Below are 17,912 nucleotides of genomic sequence, written 5' to 3'. Positions count from 1 at the left end.
TTATTTGAACGACTGGGACAGCTCATGTGAAGCTGCTAAAACATGCCATTTCAAATGCTTACTTAGAGCCTTCTTAAAATACATATTATTTGTTTGACAGACCATGAGATTTTGTGCACATCTAGATTAGGAGCTTTATATGAAGCTGATGTTTAGCTTGCTGTATGTTAACTGCCAAACATATTTTCTTTTCCAAGCTGTAAAGACCTATCACTAGCTAGAGTAGCTTCATCAGATGGCATCAGCTAAGAATAGCGTGTTAGTCGTTCACTCAGATCTCATCACAGGAGGAAGCTCTTGTGATCTGAGATGTGTGCGAGTATGCTTCATTACGATGTCACAATAGGCCAGCCAATAAGAGAAGAAAAACAGACTCTCATAAAACCCAAAATGTAAAACCACGAAACTGTAAAAATAGGAGGTTCAAAAGTGCAATCTGCTTTTAATAAAAACACCAAACAATCAGATTACAACCTGAACCTCTGTTATGTACACAAATGTCCTTGAAAAAGAATGAGCTCTTTGTAAAGGTCCCATAAGAGTTTTTCCTGGTGGGAAAGGAATCTAACACAAATAGGATACTCTGACAAAAAGAAGTAGAAAAAGACCTTTATTTAAATATATATGTGTATATGCACTCACACTGCAGAGGGAAAGGTTGGGCACTGAAAGGAGTTACTAAAATAGCTTTGGCACATAGGAATCTGCTTTCTTTTCTTTCCTTATGTATCTATTTCTACGAAGTTATGAAATTCAGATGGGTCTACAGATTTTCAAGAATGCCTCAAAAATATTAAAAGGACATTAGACTCAATGCATAGGCTGCTGACTCAAGCAAGCCAGGTTCAGCTATACGTTGCTTGCCACAGATATGACTTTACTAAAGAAGCCACAGCATTATGGCACTTTGGCTCCCCTCATCATTAACAGGACTCTTGTGTTGACATTCTCAGGATCTACCTAAGCCTTTATCAGTTATGATTTTGTCTCATCTTTTTTGTAAGAACCTCTGTAATGAAATAATCTTGGCAACTTTCTCTAGGAGCTCATTTATTTTTATTAGTGAGCATGTCAATGTAAGGTACCTTTGGTTTCCATTGTTGAACTGCAGAATTTGCTAGGGAGTTGAAATTTAATGATTGATAAGGTGATAAAATGATGAATAGTAGGATAAAACCTGGGACATAAAAGCTGCATAAGAGAAATAAAGTTTGGAAGAAGCCACTTCATTTTTGACTGGAACATAAATTTGAGGAACAGTATTATGAGATTTMATTTCAACAAATACACAAGGACGTGAGTTTTAAGAGGCATAAGCACTGGATATTGACCTGTTCTGAGCTGATATGGCCCATTGTGCAAAGATGCATTGAAAAAATTCAAGAGCAGTAAGCCCCAATGGGAGCAACAGGTTATATTGCAAAGTGGAGGAATGGGCAATTCAATTACACTCCATTCTTGATCAAGCAAGCACCACTCTATCCATCTCTCTACATAGTGAAAGAAAATGGTGATAAAACTGTATGAAATCTACATTTCATACATACATATATCCACCCATCAGTTGGGTCAGTGCTTCAATACAAGAGATAAGAGCAGGTCTGAACCGTCTTTCTAGCTCTCAGGCAGGCTGGACTAGGGAAGGGCCAATTAATCTGCCTACGTTATTCCAGCAACTGTCCACTTTGCACAGATCTAACAATAGGTGGGGGCAACTGGTGGGAGGAAGTGATCTGCATGGGTGATGTTCAGAGATGCTTCCTGACCTTCTGTTCCACAATCAATGGTATTGAGATAGGAATAGTCTTCCTAAGTGGTCATTACTTTGTTTCCTCAGCTTGAGAAGTCTTTCATTACACTCTCATTCTTCCATTTTCATTTAATAACTTTATTAAGGCATTAAGCTAGCTTTCTCTTCCTGTTACTCCTCCTCCTCCTGGACCTTCTCATACCCTTCCAGTTGGCAGTGAGGCGACAGAGGATGCTTTTTGCAGTCCATTTGCACAAGATYATAAGCTATCTGAAGCTGAGACTTCTTCTATGGGAATAAAATGGGGCAGAGGAAGAGAAGAGAAGGGAGGAAGATATCATCTTCCATGTCCCGGTGTGTCAGTATACTAATAGGATCAGAAGAGTGTGAATCCCAGTCCCACAGTGTTTACACAGGTAAAGAAGCACTTTCTGTTTTTCAGAGGCCTATTGAAGATCTTTACTGAGATTTAACTATTTAACCAGATTTGCCCTATCAGAATCCAAAAAGAATCCGATAAAATGAATCAGACAGCCTCAAATGGAAATGGGACAGAACATAAAGAAATAAATACATTTTCTTTCAGAAAGCCGGTGTCAGCATTTTATAACTAAGAACTCAAAAATCTAGAGTTGGACTTACAACGCCTCTAATTGCATGAGACAGGCTTAATATTGTAAGAATTAAAAAAAAACCCTACAGTGGCTTTTAGGCTCATTTTATTTGCCTTCTAATTCTTGAGGCTCAATCTGTCAAGTATTTACATGGTTTACGAACCTAATCTTCCAAGAAGCCATCAGTCTCAAAATAAAATGAAGAAACCACAAGTTACATAATAGAATCATTACAAGTTCCAAACTTGATTTCAAAAGAGTGAAGAAGTAGGGGAAGGAATAAACCAAAGTGAAATGAAATTTGTCTAGTAATGGGTCTGAGTCTGCTGTTTAAGTTCAAAATATATTCAAGGGAGAGTCAGAACGTCAAATGAACAGTTCAACTCATTCCTGAACTCTCAGACATGCCTGCTCCTAAATTCATATCACAAGCATACTGCTGTAAACATTGCCAGACTGACTTGGAGTTATCAGTCTGTTACACACTCATAACAATCCTGAAGGAAGGATGTGGTATTATTATCAGTCACTTAAAGCCACCAGATCTAAAATGTAAGTTCGTCTTCAAACCTTTCCAGAAAGCAGAATGTAGTCAGATATTTTGCCTATCACATTCAGCTCTGTCATGAATAGTAAACGCAAAGTTTTCTTGACATGAATGCATCACCTTTTGGAATAATTTTCATTTTTCTTTAATACCCAGTCAAATATTCTGAGTTTGCAATGCACAAAGAAGTATGCAAGATATTATATTTAAGTTTTTCCTGTGTAGAAACTTTAAAAGGTAGGCAGTATTTGTTGAAAGCAGTGTAAGAAATTTTGAGCTAGGTTTGGTGCAATTATTTTTTATAGACATATCATAATAGCTTAAAAACAATACTGAAACCTGACATAGCCTTTACCTCTCAAAGACTAGCAGGTACTGCTGTTGAACTGAAGTTAAGCAGTGGAAAAAAAAATTTTCCTGTAAAAAGTCCCCAGAAAACAACAAATCTGTAAAAAGCAGTGTTTTATTTTACTGTTCGGGTGTTAATGTAAGCCTCCACACACTGAGAACACTCTCATAAAATTATCTCAATTGCGCATCAGGTGGCTGGCTTGCCTCTGTTCTCCCTCCAGCCCTGAAAAAACGCACTGGGTCTTGCATTCCATGGCAAATGAATAGTGCAGCTGTGCAGAGAAGAGGCAGAATAGTAAGATCTCTATTTAGTAGGTAACATTTTACAGCTTTTCACAGTTTCCTCCACATTTCATAGAGAAAAAATGATCTAAGGTTGAAATTTGGAGGGCAAGGTTTTGTTGGTCAAAGAAAAGAGATCTGTGGAAGGCATAGAAGTCCTTGGATCAACAAAACAATTTTCTGTGGCTAGTAATGCAATGACTTTGGAGAAAGGATTCCTCCCACAAGCTATTTGTAAAGCTCCCTCTTCTCTCCCCATTACTTCAACCAGCGAAGTAGCTTGGAAAGCTATTCAGTTTGAAACATGGTTTATCCTGGGATGTAAACTGAAAAATTTGGACCCTTAGTGTGACGACCAGTGTCAGGATGTTTTAAATATATTCGTTTTTTACAGTATAAACAACAAAAGACTTTTACGAGTGAGACACAGGAGAACCCCCCCACACACAGTATTTTGCAAAAAGCAAAATGAGATTGTCTCATGTGCTCCACATACCACACTCTCACAAAAGCAGTGAGGTAAGTATATGAAAATCCGAATCTTTAGAAGATAAGATAATCTAAGCACAAATAATGCCAATTCAACAGTGAGCCATTCCAACTTTACACAACTATCATCAGAATAAAGTTTTTGTAAGAAATACAGGCCTATGAAAGCATATATTATTCGGCTGTAGGCTTCTACAGGAAAGTAACTTCAAGCTAGAAATAAAATCCAGCATAAGATACCATATTTAGCATACTTCTCTTTTATCACTAAGCATCATCATTAAATTTTCTTAACTCTATCTCAAAGTTGAGCTGTAGCACTGTTTTTTTCAAAACTGTTATGTCACCTAATTCAAGTCACTTATCCACTCTTTTTTCATTTATTTTCTGAGCTTTTAAAGGTAAAACCACAATGTGCAAAGCATCACTTTGGTAAAAATATTTAAAACAAATATATTTATTAAATAATTAGTTTTGAATTCAGAGGGCAAGCGTTACAAATACTGGATAAAACTGTGATCAGATTTTACCTCTAGCCACACTTATTGACTAGTATGTCACTTGCACTGCTATATACAAAATATGTAAAATGTATTTTCCCCAGTTGTTACAATAATAATTCGGTTGCAAATATCTTTTGCAGATAGTCAGAGCACCAAAACAGTGCAGCTACAGCATAGATGTGGATATGCCTGACATGACATTCTAAAACTAGAAGTATGGGAAAAGAAAGGTAAAGATAACTTGTTTACCCTTATGTCTAAGCTGATTCTTATGAATGAGATCATATCTGGAAGTTGCATAAGCAAGATCACAGGGCACAGCATCACCTGAACACTAGCTGACTGCTTTCAGACACAAACTGTATATTTGTATTATTGAGATCACGTTGACATTAGCTTGGAATTTGTGCACCTGCTTCCCTAGGCACATCCCAAGATATTTTTAGCATAGTTCCAGTAAAAAAAAAAAAAAATTACTTCTTGTTCTTTACCATGCCAAAGAGCAAAACTTGAATGTGATTACCCTTGATCAGAGTCATAAGTATGAGGGCTACATACCAGGGGAACAACAGAATCTATTAAACAATTTAGTTCTTTGCTAAGGTGGCATATCACTCCACAGTTTCTAAGATCTTGGCATGAAAAGTTAAAAGTTACAGTAACATAGAGAAAACAGAAAAGCAAAATAAGACAAAACCATTCACCCTCTTGTCCACCTCTCTTGAAACATCTATTAAAATCAGACAAGATGGAGTTAATTTTGGTAATGTTTAAAAGTCTCCAGACTGTATCACTTTATGTTAGACTAATTGATTTCTACTGACTGCTCTAAGCAATGAAATAAATTATTTAGACAACAAAAAAAGAGTCTTAGCTAAACATAAAAAAGAATTCTCAGGATCCAATAACAAAATAAAATATTACACAAGAATAACTTTGAATTAAACATGCACCCAGGCCAATACTCCATACAAGTTATAGTGAGTCTTTTAATAGAAGAACAAACATTGTGCACATTACATTAATCTCGTCTTCAACTGTTTTCATGATAGTGCAGTGCCATCGGGTATAGTAGAAATACTTCTTGTTATACAGTGTAAGGAAAAGCAGTGTCAGTCTTAGTTTTGTCAAAAAGATTTTTTTGTAAAGAAAGCAGCTTATTTCACAATGTAAAGAGCTGTTCAGAGCACAAATTGCAATGGTTCTTTGCATTTATGCTCGTGGAATACAGATTTTTGGGGGCAGTTAGATATGATTGTGCAAAATATCTAGACTATTAATAACTCTAATAAGGTGAAAAAAGCATCTGTTTTAACACAGTACAGTGTAGTCATCTTTGTGTCTCCCTTTTGTCTGGAGGCATACAACCAATTTTTATTTTAACCTGATTTTTGTCATTAATACACTCAGGCAATAATGAACTTCTGTTTCAAGCCACAGCCACTACTCTGAGATGATAAATAAGATGAAACCCTGTTAGCAAGAAACTGTGATATATGACTCTATAAACAGCTACAGCTGAACTAACCCTGGAAGCTGTCAATAAACAAACTGATTTCAACAGACTTACCTGTTATACTGCTTTTAAAAGTCCAGTCCTTCCTCTTTACCATGCAAAGGTCTTAGCCACTGGGTGAAATCAAAATAGAGTATTTGATCATGATAATCCCAGTCAGTCATGGACAACAGCATCTGTCTCAAAATGCTTCAAATGAACCTGCAAGACACAGATATTCTTTTATTTTAATTGCAAAAAGGTCAACTGTGTCCTAGGATGAGGAGGCATAAGCACTTATTAAATGAACATGTTATAAGAGAGTGTATACAAAGCTATAAATATCTCCTGTTAAACATCAAGACCAGAGGCTGAGACTCATGTTCCAGAGAAACTGTTTTTGCTGAGTTCATGAATCTCTGTCATGTACTTATTGTGCCATTAAAACTGTCAGGATTAATAAGCAGCATTTAATCTAAAAAAATGCACAGCTTTTCACACATGAACCTATAGATCCCTTTTCATATGAATTCCAAAAGGAAGACAATACTTTGAACCAAAGAGAATCTTATCTGAGAAAAATTATGGAAAAAATCTCAGTGAACTTATATTTAGTTGTTCCATAAGGGCTGGGTGCCATTTCTCAGAGCGTCTTTAATAGAAAATACAACTCACCTGCAAGCAGACCCAATGCAAACCCAAACCAGTCATGTGCTCTTCTTTTGACTAAGAAAATGCATGCAGACAAGTAAAGTATTCATTTGGCATATTATCAGTATGTCTTTACTGCAGCCAATGAAATTTACAGTTTCATCTAGCAATCTGGTTCTGCTTAGTTTTAAGGTTCCATGAGAAAATTTCCTATGAATTAGAAGTAGTCTTAGTAATTCAAGTGACTAAATAGTCACTGCTGTTAGAATCTCTACACACACTACTTAAGACTTTTAACAACAGTATATCTATAGACTTCACTAAAAAGATGATGTATGTAGGTCAGCTGAATCTAAGTACTAAAGATATTTTTCTCATCTTGTCTTCTGTCACTGAAATCTCCAGACTAATGTACAGATCTCACAGGGAATTCCAGATGGCATCCAGATCATGGAGGATTCATAAGAAGATGCACTGATCTGGGTTTTTCTCAAGAGTCCTAACTTATTATTTCAGACACTGCTGAAATGTAAACAGTGACTGAACACTATTAGTGAAAACCTACAAAATTCTGGATAAGACGTATTTCATGCCCTTCCCACTGACAAAAGTGTCCTCTTCTCAAGTTCTGTATATATATATTTTTAACAAAGATCAGGAAAAGGTGTGTGCAGAGGTGAAGAAGGGTGCATACATGTATGTAAGAGGAAAATAAAATATTCTACATGAATTCAGAAATATCCTCAATCAAAGGTCAGTAGATTTCTCCTTTAACTTTCAAAGTACTTCACTACCAGATTGACATGAAGTATGACTACTCAACAAACCAAACTTGTTAGACTGCAACAATTGAGCTAAAACCAAAGGTGCAGAAACAGAAGGTATTTCTAAAAAGAAGAAAACTGCACTTAWCCCACTTTTTAAAAGATAGTTTAGTGCATCTGAAAAACATGAAAACAATGTTTCCAAGCATACAAAAATAATCAGATTTTCCATGATTTCAAATGGGAATGCAAGCATGTCCAGACATGTAAAGTTTTAGCAATGTACCCTAATCACAGTTCTGATCTCTCACATGCCAGATCAGATGAATATAGGAAATACAAAAGGTTAATAGAATATACTTTGAAAACTGGCTGAATGTCTTGCACCAAGATATTATTTGAACTTTGCCATCCAATTCAGTGTATGCACTGTTTGATGTATGGTTCTCCATGATCAGATGCAGAACAAATTTTAATCAGACAGAGGAAGAGACACACTGATATGTCTCAGAACCAACCTATTATCAAACTACGAAGTGCAGCAGGGAAGGATATTTTTCGTTGTTTGTTTGTATTTTTAAGCTATCATCTCCCAAGTGACATCTCTGATGAGGTTGCAAGAAAGCTTTCCCTAAAAATGTGACATTATAGACATGTAAAGGAGACTGAATAAAAAAGTAATGCTCTTATGAATATCTTTCAGGAAGACAATGGAAAATTGTTTCATTCTATTGTTGCTTTAAAGTTCTCAAAGTATAACAGAGTCTGCATGGACAAAGTAAAACACTCCAAATTTTCCTCCAGAGTTGCATGATATTTTTGCATTTTACAGTGTAAAGAGCACAGTTGGTTAAGACTTGGAAAAGTGACTTGATACAACAGTTGGTTATATTGCCATTCAAATGGACCTCAACAGGCTGGAGAGATGGACAAAAAAGAACCACATAAAGTTCAGCAATGGGAAGTGTGAATCACCTACGGAGGAATAAGCCCATACACCAGTACACAGTGGGGACCAATTGACTAGAAATCAGCTTTTCATGAAAGGATCTGATGGACAAGTTGACCATGAGACAGCAATATGTGTTGTGGCAGAGAAGGTCAAAGACATCCTGTGCTGTCTCAGGAGGAGCATCAACAGTTGGTCGAAGGAGGTGATCCTTCCCCTCTACTCAGCACTGGTGAGGCCACATCTGGAAGACTGTGTCCAGTGCTGGGCTTCCACTAGAAAACAGACATGAACTTGCTGGACTGAGTCCAGCAAAGTGACACAAAGATGACTGAGAGAATGGAGCATTTCTCCTACAAGGAGAGGCTGAAAGTGCTGGGATTGTTCAGCCTGGAGAAGAAAAGGCTCCGGGGGGTTCTTAGCAATGTACAAAGTACCTGATGAGGGCAGCAAATAAGATGGAGACAGGCTCTTCCCAGTGGTATCCAGTGACAGAATGAGAAACAATAGGTAAAAAATAAAATGCAGGAACAAACAAAAAAATAAACAAAACAAACAAACAAATGAACAAAACATTTTTCTGTGAAGGTTGTGATGAAGCACTGGAACAGCTACCCAGAAAGTTGTGGAGTCTCTGTCCTTGGAGATATTCAAAACCCAACTGGACACGACTCTGAGAAACTTGCTGTAATTCACTCTGCTTTGAGCCTGGGGGTTAGACTAGATGATCTCTTGAGGTACCTTCCAACCTCAACTATTCTGTGATTCTGTGAAATCTTACAAAATGGTCTTTAGAATGAAAAGCCTCAGTAGCTTTTGCTTACTTCTTATTACCTTGAAAAAAATCAGTGTAATCTGTTTTGTAACAGTATGTTGTTTTATAGCAATAAAGAAAAATTTGTTTCATCTCTGTACTCTGTCAACATTGTTTTTAGTGCAATTATATTGACTGTGACTTCTGAAGTCATGGACATTCAGCAAAACTGGTATTTAAAAAAAATCAATCTGCGCAAGAATAACATGTCACTATATATAACCCTGTCCCTGCCAACACTATTTTAGTATGAAGGTATAATATTATCATGAATTTCATTCTCTGCTTTTTCTTTTCTACCATTACTACAGTCCACTGCAGAACTGAAGTAATAACACTAGTGGGACAGTAAAGCTAAAGACTGGAGGATACTTTCCAAAGCAGAGTCCCACAGAACAAATGCCTACTGCCACCTAATGGAAGTCAGGAAAGTCAAACAAGCAAGGCACACTCAGCAAGCCTGTGCCTTCTGTAGTATTTCTACTGCTGTGAAAGCAAAACCAAAAAATCAGTAGGTGATATCTTGCACCCACATTGTCCAGATGCACGTGGCTGAAGTGGATAGGTACAGAACCCCACTGCAATATATTCAGAGGCTTTGTGACCTTACCAATGACAGTAGTCCACCTTGGCTCTGTCCTCTGGAGTTGAAGCAGTATGGTGACCTAAACCTCTTCTCAGGTTTGAGGAGTACCCTGCTAACTGCAGTGTTAGCATTTTGCCAGTCTTGTTTTGCAAAGCCATGACTATGCCTAGGTCTCAACACAGAAACAAAGGAGGGATGTAGGGAACTGTTCTTTGTCAGGTTCCAACATAAGTCCATTAGTAATGCTGACTATCTGTAACTCAGAAGCAAACCAGACAGCCTCTTCTGCTCTGGTTGCTCAGAGATGATCCAAGGAGAGATATTCATTGCTCCCTCTGTTATTTTCATATTATTTCAGTAGTGATAATGGAGGAGGAGGACAGGTTAAGAAGAGTTACTTCCCATGCCACACAATGTAAGTGTGTGAGACACTAACTGACCCTCAGGTTTACCATTTAAATCAAGAGGACAGGCAAAGGATGGAGAAATGTATAGTGGACTAGAAGAGAACACAGATGCAGAAAATATAATTTCAAATATAATAGTTCTGATAATTTTTACTAAATGTTGGTGCTGGATTTTCAGTCCTTTCAGTCGGTTTGTGACAGAGGTGATGCTGAACAAAGCAAAGGAAAAAATTAAGAGCTGTTGGAACAAAGAGAGAGAACTTTCAGAATAGAAAGAGTCTGCTGACACCATCCAAACTTACCACCATAGGTTTGGGTGACTTTTTGAAGCTACAGTACAGGGTCAAATAAAATCCAACCTTGTACTGATACAGATTTAGTGTTGCTTACAGTATGTGTATAGTCACCAACTAACATGAGTTGCAAAGGCTACAGGCTGCAAGTGTCAAGTGTTTTAGGTTATTGCATTGGAAGAATTATACCAGTAATTGCTCCATGGAAGAATATGCACCCATAAGAGTCACATGGTCATGCTTTCCCCAGGAACTGTCTGACTTTAATCCTCCTCAACCTGCCAACAAAAATTGTTATTCAAATCCAAAATTAATGGTATGATCTCTGCAATAACCATCTGCTGAGAACTGGCCTGAAACCATCAAAATCACATATCAAACAGTTATCATATGCTAATCTCCAGGTAAGAGCACCTTACCAATTACTTGGAATTAATCAGTCAGAGACACTGGAGAACTCTTCTTTTCCGACAAGAATGGTGCATGGACAGTGTTACTACTAACTGGCTTGGATAGTTTTACTGCTGGTTGATATATTGTCTGTTGATGAAATGGAATCTGCCAGTTTTACAGTGGCTGACAGGAGGTGTGTCACAGGGGCTGTCAATTGCTCTGAATATGAGCAACAATTCCAGTGGGCCTTGAATGAATCATTTGACCTACATGTGTGCAGACCCTTTGCTTATATGCAATAACTCTGACCTATCTCAGTCCCAACACAGCTACTGCATGAACAGTAGTTCTGAACATAGCCATTCATTATTTCTGACAATGATGTTTCTATCATAAGCCACCTGGCAACATATATATAAGAAAGAGTGGGAGACCTTTGCCAGTTGTGGGCTGGGGAGGACAGGGAATCTTGAAGGTCTTTGAAGACCTTGAAGAGTGGAAGCATGTAAGCAATCATTCATGCAGAACAGGGAAAATATAATAAACATCAAAAAATTTCACTAAATAGTTCTCCAACTATATTCATGTTACTTTCTAACCTCTAGTGTCTCACTCAGGTGCATGTAAAGCACAAGCAACCTCAAAATCAAGCCCTAAAAATGAAGAAGATCATTTTAGTTTTACAAATTGCTGTATTTTTGTTCTCTATGTACTGTTTGGGACTTTAGAGTTCCATCTCTTCCTTTTTTTCTCCACAGTCTTGGAACTAGAGCCTCATTTTATGCAAAAAAAAAAAAAAGGCTGAAATTCTAAAATAATGATCCAGTTCTAGGAATGGGGGTTTTAATGCACTTTCTGTTAAAACCTAAAGTTCAATAAACAAAGACTTAGTAAAATCATGAAGAGATTACATTGCATTTTTTTTTCAGGTTTCTTGATTTAAGAGTGCAAGTCACAAAACAGAACAAAACATATAAGCCATGAATGAGTTAAACCTGTTCCATCCAGTTAGAGTGGTGAGATATGTGATCAGCTTGCCATGGTCAACCAAAAGAACATGATGTGTATTCTAGCGCTTCCATGCAGAAGTCTTAAAATTTATAAGCGTAAGACTAAAAACATTCAATTTTTAAACTTTCTTGCAATATAACTATGAACAGTAATACAAGATATATTCAGGCCAAGTTACTTTACTACTTAAAATATAAATAACATACCTTAACACTTAATGGGTGAAAGTCCTGAAGATGATCAGTGCACCTTTGGAAATAAAATACACCTATTAAAACTTTTACAACTAATTTAATTTAGGAGAGAAACTCCTGTAATCTGAAACTCTTTATATAACATAGGCTGCATTATCACAAGCTTCTTTATCACCCAGCAGCATACTCCTTTCTGACTTAGAGCTACCTTCAAGAAGTAAGTGTAATTTGTTCAGTCCCTCAGTTCCTCTTTTGAGGTTTTCAGGAAGGACATCTGTCACATTCAGTCCTGTCCACTACAGCCTCCTGACCTGGACTTCAGATCATTTTTTATTACAAAGGCTAGCAAGATATCTTTTTAAAGCAACTATTTTAGGAAGCACACATCAACAATATTTTGTATTCCTTCTGCAGCACTGTTTACTGAGGCAGCAGTTAGCCAACAAACACTGTTCACAAATGAATACAGATATGAAAAGTGACAGAAAATAACATGAAGGGGAATATAACAACTGAATTCATCCCAGTTTACCAATGTTGATGTCAGAGCATTGGACAAGTTATTATAGAGCAAAGCACTGGGAACTGCTTGTTCTGCAAAGGAATGACATGGTAAACCTTTTCGCATTCTAACATCTATCATTTGCATAAGCTTTATAAAAGACACCACTATTCTCTCATATTCTATTATGGAAAAATCTTTGGAGCAGATCCTTTGCTCCAGCACATTTAGAATGATTTCAGAAAAGTGGTAACAGTTTATCACATCTCAGGGTTTTACCCCATCAGTTCAAGACATCAAAGCTCTCTTGATCCATATGCAATTCTGGCATATTTTTTTGGAAACTAAGAAGAAGCTGACTTCTCTTCTAGCCCTTCTCTGCCATCCCCAGGTCACCTGTACATATATATATAGCACTGACATATATTTTTTCAAATATTGATTTAAAATTATCACCTCACCCCTTTGAAAATTTCATAACTCACAAAAAATTGGAATTGTTACCTCCAATTTTCTAGAAGTATAAATTACCCATCATCCATGAAATTTGAGAGAGCTGTAGTCTAACTACTATGCTGCTATTCTATTACTGAGCTTGCTTAATTACAATATAAATAGAATAAGAATGTTGTTCATCTCAGTTTCACAGGGTTAACTGCTTTATAACTAATTACATTGTTTACAGCTGTGGTGGGTAGACAGTGGAAGATTGGTGAGGTGACAGGAGCATGCTGACCGATCAGTTATTCCAGCTGCCAAAACACTTGGTGTGCAGAACCCATAAGGAATGGCAGATCACAACCTTTAGACCGGCACCACATAGGGATCAGTCTGGACTTGTGTACTCCTAAAGAATTATTGCTTCCCTTGTTATCTGCAGCATATGCACAGTACCCCATATTGTAGGCTATTAATTCTCCTTACACTCATGCCTCCCTGAACTTGCCACGGGTTGACGCTCTGCAGTGCCTGGGACAGCCCAGTTGCTTCCTTGCAAGGTTCCTGGGGTTCCCCTCGTGTTTTGGGGATTTCAAGGTAATAAACATCTAATAACCAGAGTAGTGTTTTCTACCTCTGTGTATTCCAAGTATCAGTTACCACCATTAATACCAGCGAACATCCAAGATATTTCTTTTAGATTCATTTCATTAAAGGATCTCTGTAGGAATCATTACAGTGATGTAAGAAACACAGTCAAAGTAATCTTGTCACAACAGCTGGTGCTTTATTGGCTGTCGTGAAGAGAAGAGTATTTGCCCAGCTTCAACGACCTGGCTTCTAACTCCCTTGCTGGGGACGAAAGACAATCCAAAATTCATGTATTCTGAACTTGGCCACACATAAGAGGTTTGCTGATCTACACCATAAGTGATTCAAGATTAATCTTCACTGCAATTCCAGATCATACCAAGCCCCATTCTCAAATTGCCTGAAATCTTCAGTTTATTAGATAACCCCTGAAATTCACAGACATGATCTCAAAGAGAGTGCTTCTCATAGGTAGCTAACTCAACAGTAAATTTTAGTCAGGTATTTATGTCTCAGCAAAATGCTTATTAGAGATAAGTTTGATTTTTCAGTATAGAAGAATGACATTCTTTTCCTGATATATACACTTGTGTATACAAATCCACACACTGATATTTATTTAATTTAAGAGACGCTGGAACTTCTGGCAGACAATTTGAACTGTATTAACTTGCACTTAAGAAGGTAAATTGTATAATGATTTCTGCAGAAATACTTTTAAATCTCAGAAAGGCGATATTTAGTAGAAATCAAACTACAGTTTATGGATTTGAATTAATCAGATTAAAAGTATACCTGAAACTAATGAAGGAATGTCAGCAAAGTATACCTTTCTTTTGGCATAATCAGAATAAGAGGAATGATTTGGGAAAAAATACAGGGAGTTCTTGTTCAATGGTAAGAAAAATGTCCTCCTTAAAGTAAAGACAGCTCTGAAAGGCAAATGTATTTGTGGAATATCATTTTTATTAACTACTGTTCATAAATAATAGAATATCTATGTTTCTACCTCTTCTGTAAACAGAGAACTTATTGTTTCACACCAGGTTTCTTCCAATACTGCTATACATTACAGACTTTTATTTTAATTCTGTATGTTGAAACAGATCTTCATTATTTCTTTTGTCAGAGTGCTTTAAAAAACCCAACTTTTAGTCACGATATTACCGACGAAATGTTCTTTAAGCATTCAGGACTAGCACTGTAAGGACGGTTTAGATTCTTCAGCTGAGTTAGCACCTGGTGCTAAAAGATGCTAGTCCAGTCCAGTTCAAGTCAATGGTTACTAGTGACCTCCCAGTTGGTGGTCCTTAAACTCATATTGTCTTATTTTTGACAATAATGGATGTCTGTTTAATATGCTGTCATTGATGTAAGCGCCATCAGCTCCAGTAATCACTGATGTGAAAATAACCAATGGTCCTCAGTGTTGACTACATTACATTTCACTAGGACACATCACTCATTAAAATTCATGTTTCTTCTGAAATATTTATTTGACTCTAAGAAAGACTTCCACACACTTGAAACAAAATAATCTCACAATAGACAAATATACTTCATGTGCCTAGTCAATTTATTTTGTCTCAAGAATTAATTGTAATTATTAATATTTGCTTTCTGACACAGTTTATTCAAAGGCACAAATAAAAATCCTGATTTGTAAAACCAACAGAAAGATAGGCATGTCAACATGTATACACCTATCACTTAACTTTTCTCTGCCTGTTAATAATGACCAAATACCTCCTCAAAGCACAGTGATGGCAATGATGGAGCTGAGACAGTCTTGTCTTAGTGAGAGAACCAGAGCCACAAAAGCTGCTTTACTGAATCAAAAAAAGTGCAAAGTTTTAGTGTTCAGTTGCTTAAAGGTTTTCCAGATTTCATCTGTCTGAACTGAAGTTTAATATGGCAGAGGTAGGTCCAGTTCTGGCCCACGGTTTTTGAAAGTTTCAGTTCAAATGATTCAATGACTTCAGATAACCAAGATGTGGAAAATCAAAACCAAAATGAAAAAAATCATGTTATTTGGGCTTTCTTGGAAAGCTCCATCAAGTTTTTCTTACAATTCTAGTGTTCCCATCCTTCAGAGAAATCACTTCATATTTGATGAAAGAACAGCTCTTTTGCTGCAGATTTGCCATTTTTCTGACCCTCTGAAAACCCAGAAAATGTAGTCAGCTTAAGTTGGGAATGTTTATTATTCGAGTGTGAACACACTCAGTAAAGACTGAGAATATACATACTGTCTTGAGAAGTTTAACTCCCTAATATTATTCAGAGTTGACTGGACAGTCCACATGCCACTTCCATACCACATGACAATTCCAGGGATATGTTTTTCCTGCATACATTTACAATATAAAACTAATTTTCCTTTGATGCTGCAGCTCTTGACAGTTCCAGGCAAGCTACAGGTCTCTTCTGGGCTGTTCTGTGAATATTTATAAAACACTTTGCATTGAAATGCTTCATAGAAGAATCAAGTATCAATGTGTACTCAGGTATAGTAAAAGAGTTCTATTTTATGTACCAGAAGGATAACGTGAATTTCATTTCTTTTATCCTAATCTATAGGCCTTATTTCCTACACTGAAAATGATGGGAAATCACCCAGTCAGAAACAGTCAGCTGAATGGTCAATAAATAAAAATTTCCTTAAGTTAACACAATTAGCAAAGGCATAGTTCTCAAAATAACTAAAGGATAATTACTTAGCTTGTTTTGTGACTGAAGAAGAAAGATTTTGAATGGAAATTTAATAACTGATTTCTTATCATGTACTTGATGTCAAACAGGATCAAACAACTGAGTGAATTTATATATTCAGATGACATATAATCATGCCTAGTGTACTGATTACAAAAGCAAGAAAACAGGATCTTGGGTGCTTATTTCAAGGAATAATGATGATACTCATTTTTAGCATGCAAATGCAGGTACAGTGTTGCAACTGCAGGAAGGTGAAAATCATTCAGGCCCAGTGAATTTACCTGCTTCTCTTGAAAATTTTGCAGGAAGGAAGAGCATGTGCTTCCAGGATTCTGTCAGCAATCTGCTTCAACACAGCCACAGAATGCAAACTGGAATGCATTGCTAGCAGGATGTGCTACAGGAAGGTGCAGAACCAGCAGATCCAAATCTTGGTCATGTCTTACCCCTTTTTGTATTGTCTAGATTTAAATAGCATCAGTTCCTTACTTTTCTCTGCTCATACAACAACCTCCATAACTTCGTGATTCTTAGTGACCTTCACTCATTCTTGACTGACTACTACTTCATATGTTTTTGCAATCTTTGAAGCAATACTGCTGTTATCAGCGTATATCCACTTGAGATTGAGAACAAGTCCATTAACATGCCACTGTTAAAACAGAACAAGAAAAATAACGTGTTGGTTTATCACCTAGAACATTCTACCTTTCTCCAAGAAAAACTACTGCAATTGGTCCTTGGAATCTGATAGTTGGATTTATACTGAGTTATTAATATAGAAAAAAAAAAAGACTTGCCTTGACACAGGTATCTTGCTGTTTAAATCAACCAAAAGTAAAATGAGAGCAGTGGGCCTTATGTTACACTGAACAAAGATCAGTAATATTATCAAACAAAACAGTTAAACAAAATGGAGCCCATGATCTCCTAGAAAAACAGAATACACATTTTGAAATTCAGTCTTCTATCAAAACATGATGTGTTCTTATGAACAATTATGAAAAGAGTTTTTTTTTTGAGAAAACTGAGGCTGACCAATCAGAGTTTCCAAGTGAAAGTGATTTATTTCCCCCCCCAATCAGAGCCATGGGAGACTAATGTAGCAAAAAAGGAACACTCTCATTTCTATTGTGCTGCCCAGATTCTGCACCTGGAAGTCTTAGTGCAACTGTCCTGTTTTAGCAAAGCCACTTACCCCTCTCACCAGCGCTCACTTAACAGTGTGTTTCAGGAAGTGGTGGAACTTTATAGCAACAGGTTCAGGGAAAGAAAGGGCCACATGGGCTGGATAAAGGCGCCCTTTTTAATATAGAAATTTTTCTCATCATAAAAACATACACAGGAGCTTGTACCCAAGAGCTCAGGCAAAGCCTGAGAGAGGAAGGTGTGTGTGTGCAAAGGAGCTGCCCTGGGCACCAAGCGATGTATTTAAAATTACAAAAGTGAAACAATCTCACTGATTAAGAAATAAAATAATTCATTGCCATTTTCCTCCCTTATCTGTTACAAAAGAATATAGATTACTCACATCTCAGCAATTTTATTCTGCTTTTTTTTTTTTTTTTTTTTG

The 17,912-nt window shown here is 36.8% G+C and overlaps 1 protein-coding gene across 2 annotated transcripts in view; it reads right to left on the bottom strand.

The window, feature by feature from the left end:
* LINGO2 (leucine rich repeat and Ig domain containing 2) overlaps window positions 1–12,151 on the bottom strand; it is a 142,738-nt gene extending 130,587 nt beyond the window's left edge. The window contains exons 1-2 of one of the 2 annotated variants that reach the window (XR_003257839.1): window positions 12,106–12,151; window positions 6,139–6,253 (exon numbers count right to left, since the gene is read on the bottom strand). The gene's annotated coding sequence lies outside the window, so the exon portion shown is untranslated. Of the gene's footprint in view, window positions 1–6,138; window positions 6,254–12,105 lie in introns of those variants that run through there. The other variant, XM_026091676.1, reaches the window with a different exon arrangement.
* Between the last annotated feature and the right edge of the window lie 5,761 nt (window positions 12,152–17,912).

The sequence above is a fragment of the Apteryx rowi genome, unplaced genomic scaffold (assembly GCF_003343035.1).
Source record: "Apteryx rowi isolate R43461 unplaced genomic scaffold, aptRow1 scaffold_912, whole genome shotgun sequence".
Lineage (NCBI taxonomy): Eukaryota > Metazoa > Chordata > Aves > Apterygiformes > Apterygidae > Apteryx > Apteryx rowi.
The sequence above is the reverse complement of the archived record's forward strand: the minus strand, read 5'-3'. Positions and strand labels throughout refer to the sequence as shown.